The 23,337-nt window shown below is 44.1% G+C and overlaps 1 pseudogene; it reads right to left on the minus strand.

Annotated features, from left to right (window-relative positions):
• Positions 1-14,129, minus strand: part of LOC147986567 (secreted RxLR effector protein 161 pseudogene) — a 29,965-nt pseudogene extending 15,836 nt beyond the window's left edge.
• Between the last annotated feature and the right edge of the window lie 9,208 nt (positions 14,130-23,337).

Consider the following 23,337-nt stretch of genomic DNA (forward strand, 5'->3'; position numbering starts at 1 on the left):
TGACACAAACCGGGACCAATGCCCCCTTTAGTCCCGGTTGGTGCCACGAACCGCGATCAAAGGGGTGCATTGGTCATGGTTTGTGCCACGAACCGTGATCAATGCCCCCCTTTAGTCCCGGTTGGTGCCACCAACCGGGACCAAAGGCCTCCGCTTGCCAAAGCCGCGGTGCGGTGGGATGTTTAGTCCCACCTCGCTAGCTAAGGAGTGGCCGCACCTGTTTATAACCGCTGCCCCGCCATCTCCATCGAACTCCTCTGAACTGCAGGCCTCTGGGCCTAATCTCACACTGCTATGCCTGTTGGCCTGTTGGGCCTTCTGCGGACCTGAATCCTGGCCCATGGATGGGCTTCTAGTCGTATTCAGGCCGTGGTGGCCCAATAGGTGGCATTTTTTTACTATTTATTTTTTCATTTCTACTTAGAACTAAATACTTATAGTTTTTTAGTGATTTTTTTCTTTTAGGTCACAAAAATTATAAACTTTCTGTTAGTGCCATTAGTTTTAAAATTTGAATAGTTTAAATTTGAATTTTTTAAAATTTGGGTGAATCACGAGTTTATGAATAACTTTACTATAAAAATTGATTTTTGAGTCATTCTTTTTCCTGCTATTTAATATTACTGTGTTTTATCATTAATATTTATTTTCTTTTGTTTTTTGCTTTATTTTTTAATTCTTTTTGCTTTTAGTTTTAGAAAAAATTATAAACTTTCTGTTAGTGCCATTAGTTTTCAAATTTGAAAACACTTTTTTAGTTTTTTTTGTTTTCTTTGTTGCTTTATTTATTTTATTTTGTTTCTACTTACAACAGAATACTTATTGTTGCTATTTTTATTTTTATTCAATTTTTTTGTTTTGTTTTCTGTATTATTTATTTTCTTTTGTTTTTTGCTTTATTTTTTAATCTTTTTTCTTTTAGGTCAGCAAAATTATAAACTTTCTGTTAGTGCCATTAGTTTTAGAAAAATTATAAACTTTCTGTTAGTGCCATTAGTTTTCAAATTTGAATTCTTTGAAATTTGTGTGAATCACAAGTTTGTGATTAACTTTACTAAAAAAATGAACATAGATGCACCTATAGAGAAAATTCGACCTAAATTCATAGTTTTCAAATGAACTCCGAAAAAGTTGGCATAGCATACTCATGTGTTACAAAGTTGGCATGGTATCATCATAATAGTTGCGGGAGAAAGTCTTCACTTTTTCTTCGCTTATGTCATTTGCTTATTGCGCCGTAACCATGGATAATCTTCATTGTTTATCAGGATGCTTGGGTCAGCCTTGACATTGAAGGGAGGAATTTCATGAAACTTTTCATAATATTCAAACATGTCTGTCTTGCCCTCCACTCCTAGGATATCCCTTTTCCTGAAAGAACTATGTGGCGCTTTGGCTCATCGTATGATGTATTCGCTTCCTTATCTTTTCTTTTTCTTGGTTTGGTAGACATCTCCTTCACATAGATAACCTGTGCCACATCATTGGCTAGGACGAACGGTTCATCGGTGTACCCAAGATTTTTCAGATCCACTGTTGTCATTCCGTACTATGGGTCTACCTGTACCCCGCCACCTGACAGATTGACCCATTTGCACTTAAACAAAGGGACCTTAAAATCATGTCCGTAGTCAAGTTCCCATATGTCCACTATGTAACCATAATATGTGTCCTTTCCGCTCTCGGTTGCTGCATCAAAGTGGACACCGCTGTTTTGGTTGGTGCTCTTTTGATCTTGGGCGATCGTGTAAAATGTATTCCCATTTATCTCGTATCCTTTGTAAGTCAATACAGTCAAAGATGGTCACCTGGACAACAAGTATAGCTCATCACAAACAGTGTTGTCACCTCTGAGATGTGTTTCCAACCAACTGCTGAAAGTCATGATGTGTTCACATGTAATCCAGTCGTCGCACTACTCCGGGTGTTTGGAGCGCAGACTGTTCTTGTGTTCATCAACATACGGGGTCACCAAGGTAGAGTTTTGTAGAACTGTGTAGTGTGCTTGAGACCAAGAATATTCGTCCCTGCATATTATTGAGTCACTTCCAAGAGAGCCTTTTCCAGTCAGTCTCCCCTCATACTGTGATTTAGGAAGACCTATCTTCTTAAGGCCAGGAATGAAGTCAACACAAAACCCGATAACATCCTCTGTTTGATGGCCCATGGAGATGCTTCCTTCTGGCCTAGCGCGGTTACGGACATATTTCTTTAGGACTCCCATTAACCTCTCAAAGGGGAACATATTGTGTAGAAATACGAGCCCCAGGATGACAATCTCGTCGACTAGATGAACTAGGACGTGCGTCATGATATTGAAGAAGGATGGTGGGAACACCAGCTCGAAACTGACAAGACATTGCGCCACATCACTTGTGATGGCCTGGCTTATTAGGGATGATAGACTACTCATATCAATAAGGAACTCCTTCTTTTCCGGGAGCCCATTCGGACAGAACTCCAAAGTTAAGCCTGCTCAGCTTGGAGTAGTGTCAGGATGGGTGACCGACCGGGAAGTTGCTCCCGGGTGCACATGAGTGAGGACAAAGTGCGCAGAAAAGACTAGTATTGATCTATGGGGCCAGCCTAGATCCCGCCAGGAGTAATGACCACCGGCGGGTGTGTCCGGGGCGTTACATCACTCCTTAGCCTTGGTACGATTTCTGGATCGATCACCTTCTGAGAGATTGCATTGAGGAATGCACATAGCTTCACAATGGCTAATTGGACGTTTTCTGGTAGAAGTCCCCTCAATGCAACCGAAAGCAGTTGCGTCATAATCACGTGGCAGTCATGATACTTTAGGTTCTAAAACTTTTTCTCTGGCATATTTATTATTCCCTTTATATTCGACGAGAAGCCAGTCGTGACCTTCATACTGAGCAGGCATTCAAAGAAGATTTCTTTCTCTTCTTTCGTAAGAGCGTAGCTGGCAGGACCTTCATACTGCTTCGGAGGCATGCCGTCTTTTTCGTGCAAACGTTGCAGGTCCTCCCGTGCCTCAGGTGTATCTTTTGTCTTCCCATACACGCCCAAGAAGCCTAGCAGGTTCACGCAAAGGTTCTTCGTCACGTGCATCACGTCGATTGAAGAGCAGACCTCTAGGTCTTTCCAGTAGGGTAGGTCAAAAAATATAGATTTCTTCTTCCACATGGGTGTGTGTCCCTCAGCGTCATTCATTACAGCTAGTCCGCCGGGACCCTTTCCAAAGATTACGTGTAAATCATTGACCATAGCAAGTACGTGATCACCGGTACGCATGGCGGGCTTCATCCGGTGATATGCCTCGCCTTTAAAATGCTTGCCTTTCTTTCGACATTGATGGTTGGTCGAAAGAAATCGACGATGGCCCAGGTACACATTCTTCCTGCATTTGTCCAGGTATATACTTTCAGTGTCATCTAAATAGTGCGTGCATGCATGGTATCCTTTGTTTGTCTGTCCTGAAAGGTTACTGAGAGCGGGCCAATCGTTGATGGTCACGAACAGCAACGCCTTTAGGTTAAATTCCTCCTATCTGTGCTCATCCCATGTACGTGAAGGAAATATGCCCTAGAGGCAATAATAATGTTATTATTTTATTTCCTTATATCATGATAAATGTTTATTATTCATGCTAGAATTGTATTATCCGAAAACATAATACTTGTGTGAATACATAGACAAACCAAACGTCACTAGTACGCCTCTACTTGACTAGCTCATTAATCAAAGATGGTTATGTTTCCTAACCATAGACATGTGTTGTCATTTGATTAACGGGATCACATTATTAGGAGAATGATGTGATTGACATGACCCATTCCATTAGCTTAGCACCCGATCGTTTAGTATGTTGCTATTGCTTTCTTCATGACTTATACATGTTCCTATGACTATGAGATTAAGCAACTCCCGTTTGCCGAAGGAACACTTTGTGTGCTACCAAACGTCACAACGTAACTGGGTGATTATAAAGGAGCTCTACAGGTGTCTCCAAAGGTACATGTTGGGTTGGCGTATTTCGAGATTAGGATTTGTCACTCCGATTGTTGGAGAGGTATCTCTGGGCCCTCTCGGTAATGCACATCACATAAGCCTTGCAAGCATTGCAGCTAATGAGTTAGTTGCAAGATGATGTATTATGAAACGAGTAAAGAGACTTGCCGGTAACGAGATTGAACTAGGTATTGAGATACCGACGATCGAATCTCGGGCAAGTAAAATACCGATGACAAAGGGAACAACGTATGTTGTTATGCGGTCTGACCGATAAAGATCTTCGTAGAATATGTAGGAGCCAATATGAGCATCCAGGTTCCGCTATTGGTTATTGACCGAAGACGTGTCTCCGTCATGTCTACATTGTTCTCGAAGCCGTAGGGTCCGCACGCTTAACGTTTCGATGATAGTTATATTATGAGTTTATGAGTTTTGATGTACCGAAGTTAGTTTGGAGTCCCGGATGTGATCACAGACATAACGAGGAGACTCGAAATGGTCGAGACATAAAGATTGATATATTGGACGGCTATATTCGGACACCTGAAGTGTTCCGGGTGATTTCGGAGAAAACCAGAGAGCCGGAGGGTTACCGGAACCCTACTGGGAGAAGTAATGGGCCATATGGGCCTTAGTGGAGAGAGAGAGGGGCAGCCAGGGTGGGCCTCGCGCCTCCCCCCCCCCCTGGTCCGAATTGGACTAGGAGAGGGGGGCGGGGCCCCCCTTTCCTTCTCCCTCCCCACTTCCTTCCCCTTCCTAGTAGGAGTCCTACTCCTACTAGGAGGAGGACTCCTCCTGGAGCGCCAATAGGGGCCGGCCGGCCTCCTCCCCTTGCTCCTTTATATACGGGGGCAGGGGGCACCCCTAGACACACAAGTTGATCCATATGACCATATTCTTAGCCGTGTGCGGTGCCCCCTTCCACTATAATCCTCGATAATATTGTAGCGGTGCTTAGGCGAAGCCCTACGACGGTAGTACATCAAGATCGTCACCACGCCGTCGTGCTGACGGAACTCTTCACCGACACTTTGCTGGATCGGAGTCCGGGGATCGTCATCGAGCTGAACGTGTGCTAAAACTCGGAGGTGCCGTAGTTTCGGTGCTTGATCGGTCGGGCCGTGAAGACGTACGACTACATCAACCACGTTGTGCTAACGCTTTCGCTGTCGGTCTACAAGGGTATGTAGATCACACTCTCCCCTCTCGTTGCTATGCATCAGCATGATCTTGCGTGTGCGTAGGAAATTTTTTGAAATTACTACGTTCCCTAACAGTGGCATCCGAGCCTAGGTTTTATGTGTTGATGTTATATGCATGAGTAGAACACAAGTGAGTTGTGGGCGATATAAGTCATACTTCTTACCAGCATGTCATACTTTGGTTCGGTGGTATTGTTGGACGAAGCGGCCCGGCCGACATTACGCGTACGCTTACGCGAGACCGGTTCTCCCGACGTGCTTTGCACAAAGGTGGCTAGCGGGTGACAGTTTCTCCAACTTTGGTTGAACCGAGTGTGGCTACGCCCGGTCCTTGCGAAGGTTAAAACAGCACCAACTTGACAAACTATCATTGAGGTTTTGATGCGTAGGTAAGATTGTTTCTTGCTTAAGCCCGTAGCAGCCACGTAAAACATGCAACAACAAAGTAGAGGACGTCTAACTTGTTTTTGCAGGGCATGTTGTGATGTGATATGGTCCAGACATGATGCTAAATTTTATTGTATGAGATGATCATGTTTTGTAAACAAATTATCGGCAACTGGCAGGAGCCATATGGTTGTCGCTTTGTTGTATGCAATGCAATTGCGCTGTAATGCTTTACTTTATCACTAAGCGGTAGCGATAGTCGTGGAAGCATAAGATTGGCGAGACGACATAGATGCTACGATGGTGATCAAGGTGTCGCACCGGTGCGATGGTGATCACGACGGTGCTTCGAAGATGGAGATCACAAGCACAAGATGATGATGGTCATATCATATCACTTATATTGATTGCATGTGATGTTTATCTTTTATGCATCTTATCTTGCTTTGATTGACGGTAGCATTTTAAGATGATCTCTCACTATCAAGAAGTGTTCTCCCTGAGTATGCACCGCTGCGAAAGTTCTTCGTGCTGAGACACCACGTGATGATCGGGTGTGATAGGCTCTACGTTCAAATACAACGGGTGCAAAACAGTTGCACACGCAGAATACTCAGGTTATACTTGACGAGCCAAGCATAGACAGATATGGCCTCGGAACATAGAGACCAAAAGGTCGAGCATGAATCATATAATAGATAGGATCAACATAGCGATGTTCACCAATGAAACTACTCCATCTCACGTGATGATCGGACATGGTTTAGTTGATTTGGATCACGTAATCACTTAGAGGATTAGAGGGATGTCTATCTAAGTGGGAGTTCTTTAGTAATATGATTAATTGAACCTAAATTTATCATGAACTAAGTACCTGATAGTATCTTGCTTGTTTATGTTTTAGATAGATGGCCCGTGCTGTTGTTCCGTTGAATTTTAATGCGTTCCTTGAGAAAGCAAAGTTGAAAGATGACGGTAGCAATTACACGGACTGGGTCCGTAACTTGAGGATTATCCTCATTGCTGCACAGAAGAATTATGTCCTGGAAGCACCGCTGGGTGCCAGGCCTGCTGCTGGAGCAACACCAGATGTTATGAACATCTGGTAGAGCAAAGCTGATGACTACTCGATAGTTCAATGTGCCATGCTTTACGGCTTAGAATCGGGACTTCAACAGCGTTTTGAACGTCATGGAGCATATGAGATGTTCTAGGAGTTGAAGTTAATATTTCAAGCAAATGCCTGGATTGAGAGATATGAAGTCTCCAATAAGTTCTATAGCTGCCAGATGGAGGAGAACAGTTCTGTCAGTGAGCATATACTCAAAATGTCTGGGTATAATAATCACTTGATTCAATTGGGAGTTAATCTTCCAGATGATTGCGTCATTGACAGAATTCTCCAATCACTGCCACCAAGCTACAAGAGCTTTGTGATGAACTATAATATGCAAGGGATGAATAAGACTATTCCCGAGCTCTTCGCAATGCTGAAAGCTGCGGAGGTAGAAATCAAGAAGGAGCGTCAAGTGTTGATGGTCAATAAGACCACTAGTTTCAAGAAAAAGGGCAAAGGGAAGAAGAAGGGGAACTTCAAAAATAACAGCAAGCAAGTTGCTACTCAAGAGAAGAAACCCAAACCTGGACCTAAGCCTGAAACTGAGTGCTTCTACTGCAAGCAGACTGGTCATTGGAAGCGGAACTGCCCCAAGTATTTGGCGGATAAGAAGGATGGCAAGGTGAACAAAGGTATATGTGATATACATGTTATTGATGTGTACCTTACTAATGCTCGCAGTAGCACCTGGGTATTTGATACTGGTTCTGTTGCTAACATTTGCAACTCGAAACAGGGACTACGGATTAAGCGAAGATTGGCTAAGGACGAGGTGATGATGCGCGATGGAAATGGTTCCAACGTCGATGTGATCGCGGTCGGCACGCTACCTCTACATCTACCTTCGGGATTAGTATTAGACCTAAATAATTGTTATTTGGTGCCAGCGTTAAGCATGAACATTATATCTGGATCTTGTTTGATGCGAGACGGTTATTCATTTAAATCAGAGAATAATGGTTGTTCTATTTATATGAGTAATATCTTTTATGGCCATGCACCCTTAAAGAGTGGTCTATTCTTATTAAATGTCGATAGTAGTGACACACATATTCATAATGTTGAAGCCAAAAGATGCAGAGTTGATAATGATAGTGCAACTTATTTGTGGCACTGCCGTTTGGGTCATATCGGTGTAAAGCGCATGAAGAAAGTCCATACTGATGGGCTTTTGGAACCACTTGATTATGAATCACTTGGTACTTGCGAACCGGGCCTTATGGGTAAGATGACAAAAACACCATTCTCCGGTACCATGGAGAGAGCAACAGATTTGTTGGAAATCATACATACAGATGTATGTGGTCCAATGAATGTTGAGGCTTGTGGCGGATATCGTTATTTTCTCACCTTCACAGATGTCTTAAGCAGATATGGGTATATCTACTTAATGAAACATAAGTCTGAAACATTTGAAAAGTTCAAAGAATTTCAGAGTGAAGTTGAAAATCATCGTAACAACAAAATAAAATTCCTGCGATCTGATCGTGGAGGAGAATATTTGAGTTACGAGTTTGGCGTACATTTGAAACAATGCGGAATAGTTTCACAACTCACGCCACCCGGAACACCACAGCGTGATGGTGTGTCCGAACGTCGTAATCGTACTTTACTAGATATGGTGCGATCTATGATGTCTCTTACTGATTTACCGCTATCGTTTTGGGGTTATGCTCTAGAGACGGCCGCATTCACGTTAAATAGGGCACCATCAAAACCCGTTGAGACGACGCCTTATGAACTATGGTTTGGCAAGAAACCAAAGTTGTCGTTTCTGAAAGTTTGGGGTTGCGATGCTTATGTGAAAAAGCTTCAACCTGATAAGCTCGAACCCAAATCGGAGAAATGTGCCTTCATAGGATATCCAAAGGAAACTATTGGATACACCTTCTATCACAGATCCGAAGGAAAACTTTGGTTGCTAAATTCGGAAACTTTCTAGAGAAGGAGTTTCTCTCGAAAGAAGTGAGTGGGAGGAAAGTAGAACTTGATGAGGTAACTGTACCTGCTCCCTTATTGGAAAGTAGTACATCACAGAAACCAGTTTCTGTGACACCTACACCAATTAGTGAGGAAGCTAATGATGATGATCATGAAGCTTCAGAACAAGATACTACTGAACCTCGCAGATCAACCAGAGTAAGATCCGCACCAGAGTGGTATGATAATCCTGTTCTGGAAGTCATGCTACTAGATCATGATGAACCTACGAACTATGGAGAAGCGATGGTGAGCCCAGATTCCGCAAAATGGCTTGAAGCCATGAAATCTGAGATGGGATCCATGTATGAGAACAAAGTATGGACTTTGGTTGACTTGCCCAATGATCGGCAAGCAATTGAGAACAAATGGATCTTTAAGAAGAAGACTGACGCTGACGGTAATGTTACTGTCTACAAAGCTCGACTTGTCGCAAAAGGTTTTCGACAAGTTCAAGGGATTGACTACGATGAGATCTTCTCACCTGTAGCGATGCTTAAGTCTGTCCGAATCATGTTAGCAATTGCCGCATTTTATGATTATGAAATTTGGCAGATGGATGCCAAAACTGCATTCCTGAATGGATTTCTGCAAGAAGAGTTGTATATGATGCAACCGGAAGGTTTTGTCGATCCAAAGGGAGCTAACAAAGTGTGCAAGCTCCAGCGATCCATTTATGGACTGGTGCAAGCCTCTCGGAGTTGGAATAAACTCTTTGATAGTGTGATCAAAGCATTTGGTTTTGTACATACTTTTGGAGAAGCCTGTATTTACAAGAAAGTGAGTGGGAGCTCTGTAGCATTTTTGATATTATATGTAGATGACATATTACTAATCGGAAATGATATAGAATTTCTGGATAGCATAAAGGGATACTTGAATAAGATTTTTTCAATGAAAGACCTCGGTGAAGCTGCTTACATATTGGGCATTAAGATCTATAGAGACAGATCAAGACGCTTAATTGGACTTTCACAAAGCACATACCTTGACAAAGTTTTAAAGAAGTTCAAAATGGATCAAGCAAAGAAAGGATTCTTGCCTATGTTACAAGGTGTGAAATTGAGTAAGACTCAATGCCCGACCAATGCAGAAGATAGAGAGAAAATGAAAGATGTTCCCTATGCTTCAGCCATAGGCTCTATCATGTATGCAATGCTGTGTACCAGGCCTGATGTATGTCTTGCTATAAGTCTAGCAGGCAGGTACCAAAGTAATCCAGGAGTGGATCACTGGACAGCGGTCAAGAACATCCTGAAATACCTGAAAAGGACTAAGGATATGTTTCTCATGTATGGAGGTGACAAAGAGCTCATCGTAAATGGTTACGTTGATGCAAGCTTTGACACTGATCCGGACGATTCTAAATCGCAAACCGGATACGTGTTTACATTAAACGGTGGAGCTGTCAGTTGGTGCAGTTCTAAACAAAGCGTTGTGGCAGGATCTACATGTGAAGCGGAGTACATAGCTGCTTCGGAAGCAGCAAACGAAGGAGTCTGGATGAAGGAGTTCATATCCGATCTAGGTGTCATACCAAGTGCATCGGGTCCAATGAAAATCTTTTGTGACAATACTGGTGCAATTGCCTTGGCAAAGGAATCCAGATTTCACAAGAGAACCAAGCACATCAAGAGACGCTTCAATTCCATCCGGGATCTAGTCCAGGTGGGAGACATAGAGATTTGCAAGATACATACGGATCTGAATGTAGCAGACCCGTTGACTAAGCCTCTTCCACGAGCAAAACATGATCAGCACCAAAGCTCCATGGGTGTTAGAATCATTACTGTGTAATCTAGATTATTGACTCTAGTGCAAGTGGGAGACTGAAGGAAATATGCCCTAGAGGCAATAATAATGTTATTATTTTATTTCCTTATATCATGATAAATGTTTATTATTCATGCTAGAATTGTATTATCCGGAAACATAATACTTGTGTGAATACATAGACAAACCAAACGTCACTAGTATGCCTCTACTTGACTAGCTCATTAATCAAAGATGGTTATGTTTCCTAACCATAGACATGTGTTGTCATTTGATTAACGGGATCAGATTATTAGGAGAATGATGTGATTGACATGACCCATTCCATTAGCTTAGCACCCGATCATTTAGTATGTTGCTATTGCTTTCTTCATGACTTATACATGTTCCTATGACTATGAGATTATGCAACTCCCGTTTGCCGGAGGAACACTTTGTGTGCTACCAAATGTCACAACGTAACTGGGTGATTATAAAGGAGCTCTATAGGTGTCTCCAAAGGTACATGTTGGGTTGGCGTATTTCGAGATTAGGATTTGTCACTCCGATTGTTGGAGAGGTATCTCTGGGCCCTCTCGGTAATTCACATCACATAAGCCTTGCAAGCATTGCAGCTAATGAGTTAGTTGCAAGATGATGTATTACGAAACGAGTAAAGAGACTTGCCGGTAACGAGATTGAACTAGGTATTGAGATACCGACGATCGAATCTCGAGCAAGTAAAATACCGATGACAAAGGGAACAACGTATGTTGTTATGCGGTCTGACCGATAAAGATCTTCGTAGAATATGAAGGAGCCAATATGAGCATCCAGGTTCCTCTATTGGTTATTGACCGGAGACGTGTCTCGGTCATGTCTACATTGTCCTCGAACCCGTAGGGTCCGCACGCTTAAGGTTTCGATGACAGTTATATTATGAGTTTATGAGTTTTGATGTACCGAAGTTAGTTTGGAGTCCCGGATGTGATCACGGACATAACGAGGAGTCTCGAAATGGTCGAGACATAAAGATTGATATATTGGACGGCTATATTCGGACACCGGAAGTGTTCCGGGTGATTTCGGAAAAAAAAATCGGAGAGCCGGAGGGTTACCGGAACCCTATCGGGAGAAGTAATGGGCCATATGGGCCTTAGTGGAGAGAGAGAGGGGCAGCCAGGGTGGGCTGCACACCTCCTCACCCCCTGGTCCGAATTGGACTAGGAGAGGGGGGCGGCGCCCCCCTTTCCTTCTCCCTCCCCACTTCCTTCCCCCTCCTAGTAGGAGTCCTACTCCTACTAGGAGGAGGACTCCTCCTGGCGCGCCAATAGGGGCCGGCCAGCCTCCTCCCCTTGCTCCTTTATATACGAGGGCAGGGGGCACCCCTAGACACACAAGTTGATCCACGTGATCATATTCTTAGCCGTGTGCGGTGCCCCCTTCCACTATAATCCTCGATAATATTGTAGCGGTGCTTAGGCGAAGCCCTGCGACGGTAGTACATCAAGATCGTCACCACGTCGTCGTGCTGACGGAACTCTTCTGCGACACTTTGCTGGATCGAAGTCCGGGGATCGTCATCGAGCTAAACGTGTGCTAAAACTCGGAGGTGCCGTAGTTTCGGTGCTTGATCGGTCGGGCCGTGAAGACGTACGACTACATCAACCGCGTTGTGCTAACGCTTCCGCTGTCGGTCTACAAGGGTACGTAGATCACACTCTCCCCTCTCGTTGCTATGCATCAGCATGATCTTGCGTGTGCGTAGGAAATTTTTTGAAATTACTACGTTCCCTAATAGTACGTACACTGTTTCCATTCCACAGCTGTAAAAGTTCTTCAACTAATGGCCTTAGGTACACATCAATGTCATTGCCGGGTTGCTTAGGGCCTTGGATGAGAACTGGCATCATAATGAACTTCTGCTTCATGCACATCCAAGGAGGAAGGTTATACATACATAGAGTCACGGGCCAGGTGTTGTGATTGCTGCTCTGCTCCCCGAAAGGATTAATGCCATCCGCGCTTAAAGCAAACCATACATTTCTGGGGTCCTTTGCAAACTCATCCCAGTACTTTCTCTCGATTTTTCTCCACTGCGACCCGTCAGCGGGTGCTCTCAACTTCCGTCTTTCTTCCGGTCCTCACTGTGCCATCGCATCAACTTGGCATGCTCTTCGTTGAACAGACGTTTCAACCGTGGTATTATAGGAGCATACCACATCACCTTCGCAGGAACCCTCTTCCTGGGGGGCTCGCCGTCAACATCACCAGGGTCATCTCGTCTGATCTTATACCGCAATGCACCGCATACCAGGCATGCATTCAGATCCTTGTATGCACCGCGGTAGAGGATGCAGTCATTAGGGCGTGCATGTATCTTCTCCACCTCCAATCCTAGAGGGCATACGACCTTCTTTGTTGCGTATGTACTGTCGGGCAATTCGTTATCCTTTGGAAGCTTCTTCTTCAATATTTTCAGTAGCTTCGCAAATCCTTTGTCAGCCACAACATTCTCGACAATAGACAGGACGTAAGATCAATTTTTTTATTTTTTCCTTCAACAAATTGTTTTCTTCTTCAACTAAATTTAACCTCTCGACAATAGGGTCGGTTGGAATTTCCGATTCACATACATCCTACATAAATAAAATCTATGTCACGTTGGTCGGCATAATTTTCATAAACAATAAATGAACCTATAGTTATAAAGATAATATATATACCACATCCGAATCATAGACAGGACGAGGGCCGACGGGGGCGGATACCAAAACCATCACACTATATAAGATGCAATAATAAAAGTAAGAAAATAATACAAGTATCTATGTAAACATACAAGTAAGAATATTTTTCCTTTCAGAACGAAGATAAGAACAAGAGGCTCACCACGGTGGTGCCGGCGATGAGCTCGGCGCGGGTGATCGACGGCGGTGAAGATGGGGACGGGGCGTGACGGACCGCTAAACCTAGACAAATATTGAGGAAAATGGAGCTTGGAGGTCGACCTTGGAGAGGAGAAAGCTTAAGTAGTGTGGCTCGGGCATTCCATCGAACACCTTGTGTGCATAGGAGGTGAGCTAGAGCACCACCAAGCCCTCTCCCACTCGGCCAGAAAAAAACAGAGCAGTGTGCTCTGCTCTTACGCGAGGGGGTATATATAGTCACCTCATTGGTCCCGGTTGGTGGCATGAACCGGGACCGAAGGGGAGCCTTTGGTCCCGGTTCAAGCCACCAATCGGGACCAATGGTGGTGGTCCAGGAGCGAGGCCCATTGATCCCGGTTCGTCCCACCAATCGGGACCAAAAGGTCCAGACAAACCAGGACCAATGGCCCACGTGGCCCGGCCGGCCCCCTGGGCTCACGAACCGGGTCCAATGCCCCCATTGGTCCCGGTTCTGGACTGAACCGGGACTAATGGGCTGACCCGGCCTGGACCGTTGCCCCCTTTTCTACTAGTGTTTGGGGTATGAACCAAATATCGAAGGATCCTTTTCACTGTCGAATAGTGGCTCTCCTTAGGAGAGGATTGAAACCTTGCACACATACACACACTCAACATAATATCTGGCCTAAATGCACAAAGGTAAAGTAAGGAACCGATCATAGAGCGATATACCTTTTGATCCACTTCTTTACCATTTGGATCAAGATGAAGTTGACCATTTGTGGGCATGGGTGTCTTCATTGGCTTGACATCTTGCATTTTGAATCTCTTGAGCATGTCTTGGATATAACGAGATTGATTGATGAAGGTTCCGCCTCTCAATTGCTTCACTTGAAAACCGAGAAAAAACTTCAACTCTCCCATCATGCTCATCGCAAATTCCTTAGTCATAAGATTCTCAAACTCAACGTTAATAGCATGGTTAGTGGACCCAAAGATCATATCATCAACATATATTTGGCAGACAAACAACTCTCCTTTACCCTCTTCGTAAAGAGAGTGGAATCTATTACCCCAATCTGGAACCCCTTCTCGCTTAGGAACGCCGTAAGGTGATCATACCAAGCACGAGGTGTTTGTTTGAGTCCATAGAGTGCCTTATGGAGTTCATAAACGTGAGAGGGATGGTTGGGGTCTTCAAAACCGGGAGGTTGCTTGACATACACCAACTCCTTAAGAGGACCATTAAGAAATGCGCTCTTAACATCCATTTGATATAATTTGAAATCATGATGAGAGGCATAAGCAAGCAAGATGCGAATGGATTCGAGATGGACAACCGAAGCAAAAGTTTCACCAAAGTCCAAACCTTCAACTTGGGTGAAACCTTGTGCCACTAACCGTGCCTTGTTCCTTATTACTTGTCCATGTTCATCTTGTTTGTTCTTGAAAATCCACTTTGTTCCAATGACATTATGAAATTCCTTGGGTCTTTCTACAAGGGTCCACACTTTGTTGCGGGTGAAGTTGCTGAGTTCTTCATGCATGGCATCTATATATACAATTCGGATCGTCAAGTGCATCTTCCGCCTTAAGGGGCTCAACACAAGAGACAAACAAGTGATGTTCACAAAAGTTTGCCAAACGTCTACGAGTAGTTACCCCCTTTTTGATGCTTCCGTACATGTTCTCGGTGAGGTGTTGAAGATGTTTTAGCTTGGCGGCCACTTTTTGCTCTTTGCGGCCAAGCTCTTCTTCACTTGGTTTTGGACTTGATGAATAAGCTTGCCCTTGGGATTGTTTTAGCCTTGGAGACACTCTACTCTTTGCAATCACAAGTTCTTGCTCGGTAGGAAGTGATGACAATGAAGACACTTGTGGTTGGGGTTGATCTTGATCTTGATCATGACCTTGAGCTTGATCTTGAGCCTCAACGATTGGTTCTTCATTATTTGGAAGAGTTTGCTCTTGATCTTGCTCAGGAATATGAGGGACTTGATCTTGTTCTTGGATAGGTTCATTATTTCCCGAAGCATCTTGTACAAGTGGTGTCAGTGATGACTTCCCTTGTGGAAAATCCTCAAGAGGGGCTCTTACTCCTTCTTCTACTTGGACATGGGGTGTTTCTTGTGGAAGAATGTGACCTATCCCCACTTTCCTTATAGCTTGTGAAGGAGCCTCATCACCTACAACACTAGGAACAATTTGCTCCATACGGGAGCCATTATCTTCATCAAACTCCACATTCACCGTTTCCTCAATGCACCCGGTGGATTTATTGAGAACTCGGTAAGCATGAGAGTTTGATGCATATCCAACAAATATGCCCTCATAAGTTCTAGACTCAAATTTAGCTAACCGGGATTTTTTGTTTAAAATGAAACACTTACAACCGAATACCCGAAAGTATTTGACATTGGGCTTTCTCCCGATTAGGAGCTCATAAGGGGTCTTGTTCTTGAGCTTGCGAAGATAAAGCCGGTTTGAAGCATGGCATGCGGTGTTGATGGCTTGTGCCCAAAGCTTGTATGGTGATTTGTACTCATCAAGCATGGTCCTAGCCATCTCAATAAGAGTCCGATTCTTCCTCTCCGCAACACCATTTTGTTGGGGAGTATATGGTGCGACATATTGGTGCTTTATCGCCTCTTCACTCAAGAATTCATCCATTGTATAGTTTTTGAACTCGGTGCCATTGTCACTTCGGATTGCCTTGATCTCACAGTTATGTTGACGTTGAGCTTCTTTGGCAAAGTTGATGAAGGTTTCTTGAGTTCCATATTTAGTCTTGAGAAAGAACACCCAAGTATATCTTGTGAAGTCATCAACAATGACAAGGCAATACCTCCTCCCTCCCAAACTATCATATGTTGGAGGCTCAAATAGATCCAAATGAATAATCTCAAGGGGCCTCAAGGTGGTGATGATAGTCTTCACTTTATGAGCTTTTTCATGAAGCTTTCCGGCAATGCAAGCACTACAAGGACGATCTTTGGCAAAAGACACATTGGTTAGTCCAAGAATGTGCTCCCCCTTTAAGAGAGATTGTAAATTTCGCATGCCCACGTGGGCTAGCCTACAGTGCCATAGCCACCCCACGTCGGCCTTGGCCATTAGGCTGTTGCAAGATGAGTTTTATCTTTCGAGAAATCAACCACGTAAAGGTTGTCTTCAACATGCCCAATGAAGACCACTTTGAGATTGCTTCTCTTAAAGACAGTCACATGGAATTCACCAAAATGTGAATCATGTCCGGCACGAGCCAATTGAATAGTTGAAAGTAAATTGTAGTGAAGGGATTGGACAAGCATGACATTTGAAAGTGACGAATCATTAGAGATTACCACCTTGCCAAATACCAATACCTTGCCCTTGCTATTGTCATGAAAGGAGATGTTCGAAGAGGCCTTCAGTGAATCAATGAACTCCACAAGCATCTCCCTTTCTCCAGTCATATGATTGGTGCATCCACTTTTGATCACCCATTGAGTTCCACCGGAGACATAGTCCTACAATAATCAAGCTTTGGTTATAGGTACCCATTTTGCAATGGGTCCTGGTGAGTTAGCAACAAGGGTCTTGGGAACCCAAATAGTCCAAGCATAATCATCATAGTTAGTTCCAACAAATTTTGCAAAGGTATAGCCATCATCTCCTCTCATGAGAACATATGATGGATTGTTCTTGCCGGCAAAATTCTTGGGAATGGCCTTGTCCCTAATGACCTTTCCATTCCAAACACCCTTTGTTTCCCTCTCCTTCTCCTTGTGCCCTTCTTGCACAAACACTACCTTTTTGGGGAGGGGAAGGAGTCGGACCGATCTTCTTGTTGTTCTTCTTCTTCTTTTTCTTACCACTCTTAGATGCGGGATTAAACCCAACTCCCTCCTTGGCAACACACTCCTTTTGGTTGCTCAAGAGGTCATTTAGGTTTTTCTCCCCTTGGATGCATGATACAAGCCCTTTCTCAATTTGGGCTTTCAACTTCTTATTCCCCTCTTGAAGGGAGGTGCAATCATGAACAAAGTTAGCCGTACAAGTATCATCATTTAAATCTATATGAGGTATGGAAGTGAGAGCCTTAATGGTTGTAGCTTTTAGTTGGGCATAAGACTCGGTGAGGGCAATGAGGTCACCTTTGACAACCTTGGAACTAATCACAAGGAACTCATGCTCCTCAACAAGTCTTGTATGGTCAACTAGAAGCTTTTCAACTCTGACGTTAAGAGCATATTTGTTCCCAAGAGCAAGTTGCAAAGCATCGTTGGTTTTAACAAAGTCAATTTGATGAGCAGATAAGGCTTCCTCAAGTGATCCTCTCATGACACTCTCTTCATTAAGTTCGTGCTCGAGGAAATCAACTCTCTCTTTTTCCTCTATAAGGAGGTTTTCAACGTTCTCAATAAAGTCATCGTGTTCGACAAGTGACTTAAGGAGATCGCCAAAACGAGCATGAGCTTCACCATGAAGAGTTTTCATGAAAGCCATTAAGGATTCCTCATAATTATCCACACCCTCCTCACACTCATCCTCCACTATCTCACATGAGACATTGGGAGTGTAGTTGTCGGGTTTCTTGGATTTGGACTTTGTTTTTACCTCTTTGGCCATGAGGCACCGATGAGTGAACGACTTGTCCTCATTTGGAGAGTTGAAGAGGCTGGTGGTGGAGGAGGAGGTAGTGGCATGCATGGCAAAGGCGGTCGTGCCCACTTGATCATCATCACCGTCATCTTCATCTCCAGACATGTATTCTTCATGAACAAGAGCCTTGTCATCCTTCCTCTTTGCAAACTTGGTGAACTTCTTAAGCACAAGCTTCTCGGACTTGTCTTCACGTCTCTCATACGGACAATCATGAACAAAGTGTCTTAGGCTATCACAATTGTAGCATTTCCTTCTTCCAAAAGATCTTCCTTGAAGATTTTTTCCTTTGTTTGCCATGGTCCCGGAGTACTTCTTGACTAAGAGAGCCAAGTCTTCTACAAAATCATTTGCCGAGCACGAGGTGTCATTATCCTCCTCACATATCTCTTCACTCACTTCTTCCTCCCTTGAGGGTTCGCTTATCACTTTCTTGGCCTTCAAAGCAAGATTGGGGTTCTAGGTTGCTTGAGCTATTGCAAATGTTTTCTTGGACTTGGTTTCCAAAAGAACATGGGTAGAGAAGGTGGAAACAACTTGAGTTGTGGTCAACTTGTGATAGTCCGGACGTTGATGAACCATCATGACCATGGTATGTTCTGTGAGAACCATAGCATCGATGAACTTGTCCTTGATGAAATCATCATTTGCCAAAGTGCACCCAAAGGTTTTCAAGTTGAGCACAAGGGACTTCAGCCTTCGGTAAACCTCTTCTGCGGACTCACCCTCATTCCTCACAAAGAGATTGACTTCTTGCTTGAGCAAAGCCAACCGAGATCTTCGAATTGCTTCATCTCCTTCAAGAGCCTCCTTAAGGCAATCCCAAATTTCCTTTGCGATTTTGAGAAGAGAAATGGAGTCACTATAGTATTCAGTCACGGCGGTGCGAAGCATGTTGAGTGCGGTAGCATTGAGTTGGTCGTCAACTGCTTCCCTTGGAGTGAGATTCATTAGGTCCTTGGGGTTGAATCCATTGACCACAATCCACCACAATTGAGTTAAAGCACTGCGCATGTGAGACTCCATATCTAGCTTCCACTTAGCAAATGCATTAGCTTTCAAAGGGGGCGGAGGCCCAACGGGATTAATGTGGGGATGTTGCAAGGGTTGAGGAGAGTAAAAGGGTTCCACGGCATTGTACTTGGGAACTTGACTACGAGCCGGAGAAGCAAGAGGTTCCCTCGAGTCATCCGCATCATGAACCTCATTTGGATCAAACGAGTTTGATGCGGTCGTTGATGGCTTTAAGCGAGCATCAATTTCCTCCTTGACCGAGGCCCGAACCTCTTTCAACATAGAGACTTTGAGGTCCGCAAACATTGAAAGAAGATCGGTCACGGTCAAGGGGACACTCGGGTTAGTAGGAGCGGTGGGAGCAACGACAGGAGCACCAAGTGCCTCGGCTGCAGCGGGGGGGTTGGTTTTGACCATCCTCCGCAATGGGTGTGCCACCTCCCTCATTCCCTAGATCGACCATATCCTCTAAGGTTATAAAACCTTATATTAGAGCACGAGGCTCTGATACCAATTGAAAGGATCGATATGGTCGACTAGAGGGGGTGAATAGGAGACTACAAATTTTAATCTTTCTTGTTGTTTTTAAGGCTTAGCGGATAAAAGAGTTCACTAGATATGCAACTAGGTGAATGCAACCTATAGGACAAGCAAGCTCCAAGATAAAAATGCTAGGCAACAAACCAATTAGCAAGCCAGCAAGCAAACAACAACAAAGTAAGGTGTGGGAAAGGATTAACCACAAGTGAGACGAGGACACGGATTTTAACCCGAAGTTCACTCTTCCTTGGGGAAGAGCTACTCTCCGTTTGGAGCGGTGCCGGTGAAGGAAATATGCCCTAGAGGCAATAATAAAGTTATTATTTATTTCCTTATATCATGATAAATGTTTATTATTCATGCTAGAATTGTATTAACCGGAAACATAATACATGTGTGAATACATAGACAAACAGAGTGTCACTAGTATGCCTCTACTTGACTAGCTCGTTAATCAAAGATGGTTATGTTTCCTAACCATGGATAATGAGTTGTTATTTGATTAACGGGATCACATCATTAGTTGAATGATCTGATTGAAATGACCCATTCCATTAGCTTAGCACCCGATCGTTTAGTATGTTGTTATTGCTTTCTTCATGACTTATACATGTTCCTATGACTATGAGATTATGCAACTCCCGTTTGCCGGAGGGACACTTTGTGTGCTACCAAACGTCACAACATAACTGGGTGATTATAAAGGAGCTCTACAAGTGTCTCCAAAGGTACATGTTGGGTTGGCGTATTTCGAGATTAGGATTTGTCACTCCGAATGTCGGAGAGGTATCTCTGGGCCCTCTCGGTAATGCACATCAGTTAAGCGTTGCAAGCATTGCAACTAATGAGTTAGTTGCGGGATGATGTATTACGGAACGAGTAAAGAGACTTGCCGGTAACGAGATTGAACTAGGTATTGGATACCGACGATCGAATCTCGGGCAAGTAACATACCGATGACAAAGGGAACAACATATGTTGTTATGCGGTCTGACCGATAAAGATCTTTGTAGAATATGTAGGAGCCAATATGAGCATCCAGGTTCCGCTATTGGTTATTGACTAGAGACGTGTATCGGTCATGTCTACATTGTTCTCGAACCGTAGGGTCCGCACGCTTAAGGTTTCGATGACAGTTATATTATGAGTTTATGAGTTTTGATGTACCGAAGGTTGTTCAAAGTCCCGGATATGATCACGGACATAACGAGGAGTCTCGAAATGGTCGAGACATAAAGATTGATATATTGGACGGCTATATTCGAACACCGGAAGTGTTCCGGGGAAGTTTCGGATAAAACCGGAGAACCGGGGGGTTAGCGGAACCCCCCGGGGGGTTAATGGGCCTGATGGGCCTAAAGTGGAGAAGAGGAAAGGCAGCCAGGGCAGGCCGCACGCCCCCTCTCCCCCTAGTCCGAATTGGACAAGGAGGGAGGGGAGGCGCCCCCCCCTTTCCTTCCTCTCCTCTCTCCCTTCCTTCCCCCTCTCCTACTTGGACAAGGAAAGGGAGGGGAGTCCTACTCCCAGTAGGAGTAGGACTCCTCCTGCGCGCCTCCTACTAGGGCCGGCTGCACCCCCCCCTTGGCTCCTTTATATACGGGGTAGGGGGGCACCCTAGGACACACAAGTTGATCTTCGTGATCGTTCCTTAGCCATGTGCGGTGCCCCCCTCCACGATATTACACCTCGATCATATTGTAGCGATGCTTAGGCGAAGCCCTGCGACGGTTAAACATCAAGATCGTCACCACGCCGTCGTGCTGACGAAACTCCTCCCCGAAGCTTTGCTGGATCAGAGCCCGGGGTGCGTCATCGAGCTGTACGTGTGTCAAGAACTCAGAGGTGCCGGAGTAACGGTGCTTGGATCGGTTGGACCGGGAAGACGTACTACTACTTCCTCTATGTTGCGTCAACGCTTCCGCTTCGGTCTACGAGGGTACGTAGACAACACTCTCCCCTCTCATTCCTATGCATCACCATCATCTTGCATGTGCGTAGGAAATTTTTTGAAATTACTACGTTCCCCAACAGTGGCATCCGAGCCTAGGTTTTATGGTTTGATGTTATATGCACGAGTAGAACACAAGTGAGTTATGGGTGATATAAGTCATACTGCCTACCAGCATGTCATACTTTGGTTCGGCGGTATTGTTGGATGAAGCGACCCGGACCGACATTACGCGTACGCTTACGCGAGACTGGTTCTCCCGACGTGCTTTGCACATAGGTGGCTTGCGGGTGACTGTTTCTCCAACTTTAGTTGAACCGAGTGTGGCTACGCCCGGTCCTTGCGAAGGTTAAAACGGCATCAACTTGACAAACTATCGTTGTGGTTTTGATGCGTAGGTAAGAACGGTTCTTGCTCAGCCCGTAGCAGCCACGTAAAACTTGCAACAACAAAGTAGAGGACGTCTAACTTGTTTTTGCAGGGCATGTTGTGATGTGATATGGTCAAGACGTGATGAGATATAAGTTATTGTATGAGATGATCATGTTTTGTTGAAGTTATCGACAACTGGCAAAAGCCTTATGGTTGTCTCTTTATTGCATAAGATGCAAGCGCCAAATAAATGCTTTACTTTATCGCTATGCGATAGCAATAGTTGCAAGAGCAATTGTTGGCGAGACGACCACGTGACGACACATTGATATAGATCAAGATGATGGAGATCATGGTGTCATGCCGGTGACGATATAAATCATGACAGTACTTTGGAGATGGAGATCAAAGAAGCAAGATGATGATGGCCATATCATGTCACATATTTTGATTGCATGTGATGTTTATCTTTTTATGCATCTTATCTTGCTTTGATTGACGGTAGCATTATAAGATGATCTCTCACTAAATTTCAAGATAAAAGTGTTCTCCCTGAGTATGCACCGTTGCCAAAGTTCGTCGTTCCCAGACACCACGTGATGATCGGGTGTGATAAGCTCTACGTCCATCTACAACGGGTGCAAGCCAGGTTTGCACACGCAGAATACTCAGGTTAAACTTGATGAGCCTAGCATATGCAGATATGGCCTCGGAACACTGACTGAAAGGTCGAGCGTGAATCATATAGTAGATATGATCAACATAGCGATGTTCACCATTGAAAACTACTCCATTTCACGTGATGATCGGTTATGATTTAGTTGATTTGGATCACGTGATCACTTAGAGGATTAGAGGGATGTCTATCTAAGTGGGAGTTCTTAAGTAATATGATTAATTGAACTTTAATTTATCATGAACTTAGTCCTGGTAGTATTAGCATATCTATGTTGTAGATCAATAGCTCGCGTTGTTGCTTTCATATGTTTATTTTGATATGTTCCTAGAGAAAAATTGTGTTGAAAGATGTTAGTAGCAATGATGCGGATTGGATCCGTGATCTGAGGTTTATCCTCATTGCTGCACAGAAGAATTATGTCCTTGATGCACCGCTAGGTGACAGACCTATTGCGGGAGAAGATGCAGACGTTATGAACGTTTGGCTAGCTCAATATGATGACTACTTGATAGTTTAGTGCACCATGCTTAACGGCTTAGAATCGGGACTTCAAAGACGTTTTGAACGTCATGGACCATATGAGATGTTCCAGGAGTTGAAGTTAATATTTCAAGCAAATACCCGAGTTGAGAGATATGAAGTCTCCAACAAGTTCTATAGCCAAAAGATGGAGGAGAATCGCTCAACTAGTGAGCATGTGCTCAGATTGTCTGGGTACTACAATCGCTTGAATCAAGTGGGAGTTAATCTTCCAGATAAGATAGTGATTGATAGAATTCTCTAGTCATCATCACCAAGTTAGTAGAACTTCGTGATGAACTATAGTATGC

This window comes from Triticum urartu, chromosome 2A (genome assembly GCF_056163025.1).
Source record: "Triticum urartu cultivar PI428250 chromosome 2A, HENAU_Tu73, whole genome shotgun sequence".
NCBI classification, from domain to species: Eukaryota; Viridiplantae; Streptophyta; class Magnoliopsida; order Poales; family Poaceae; genus Triticum; species Triticum urartu.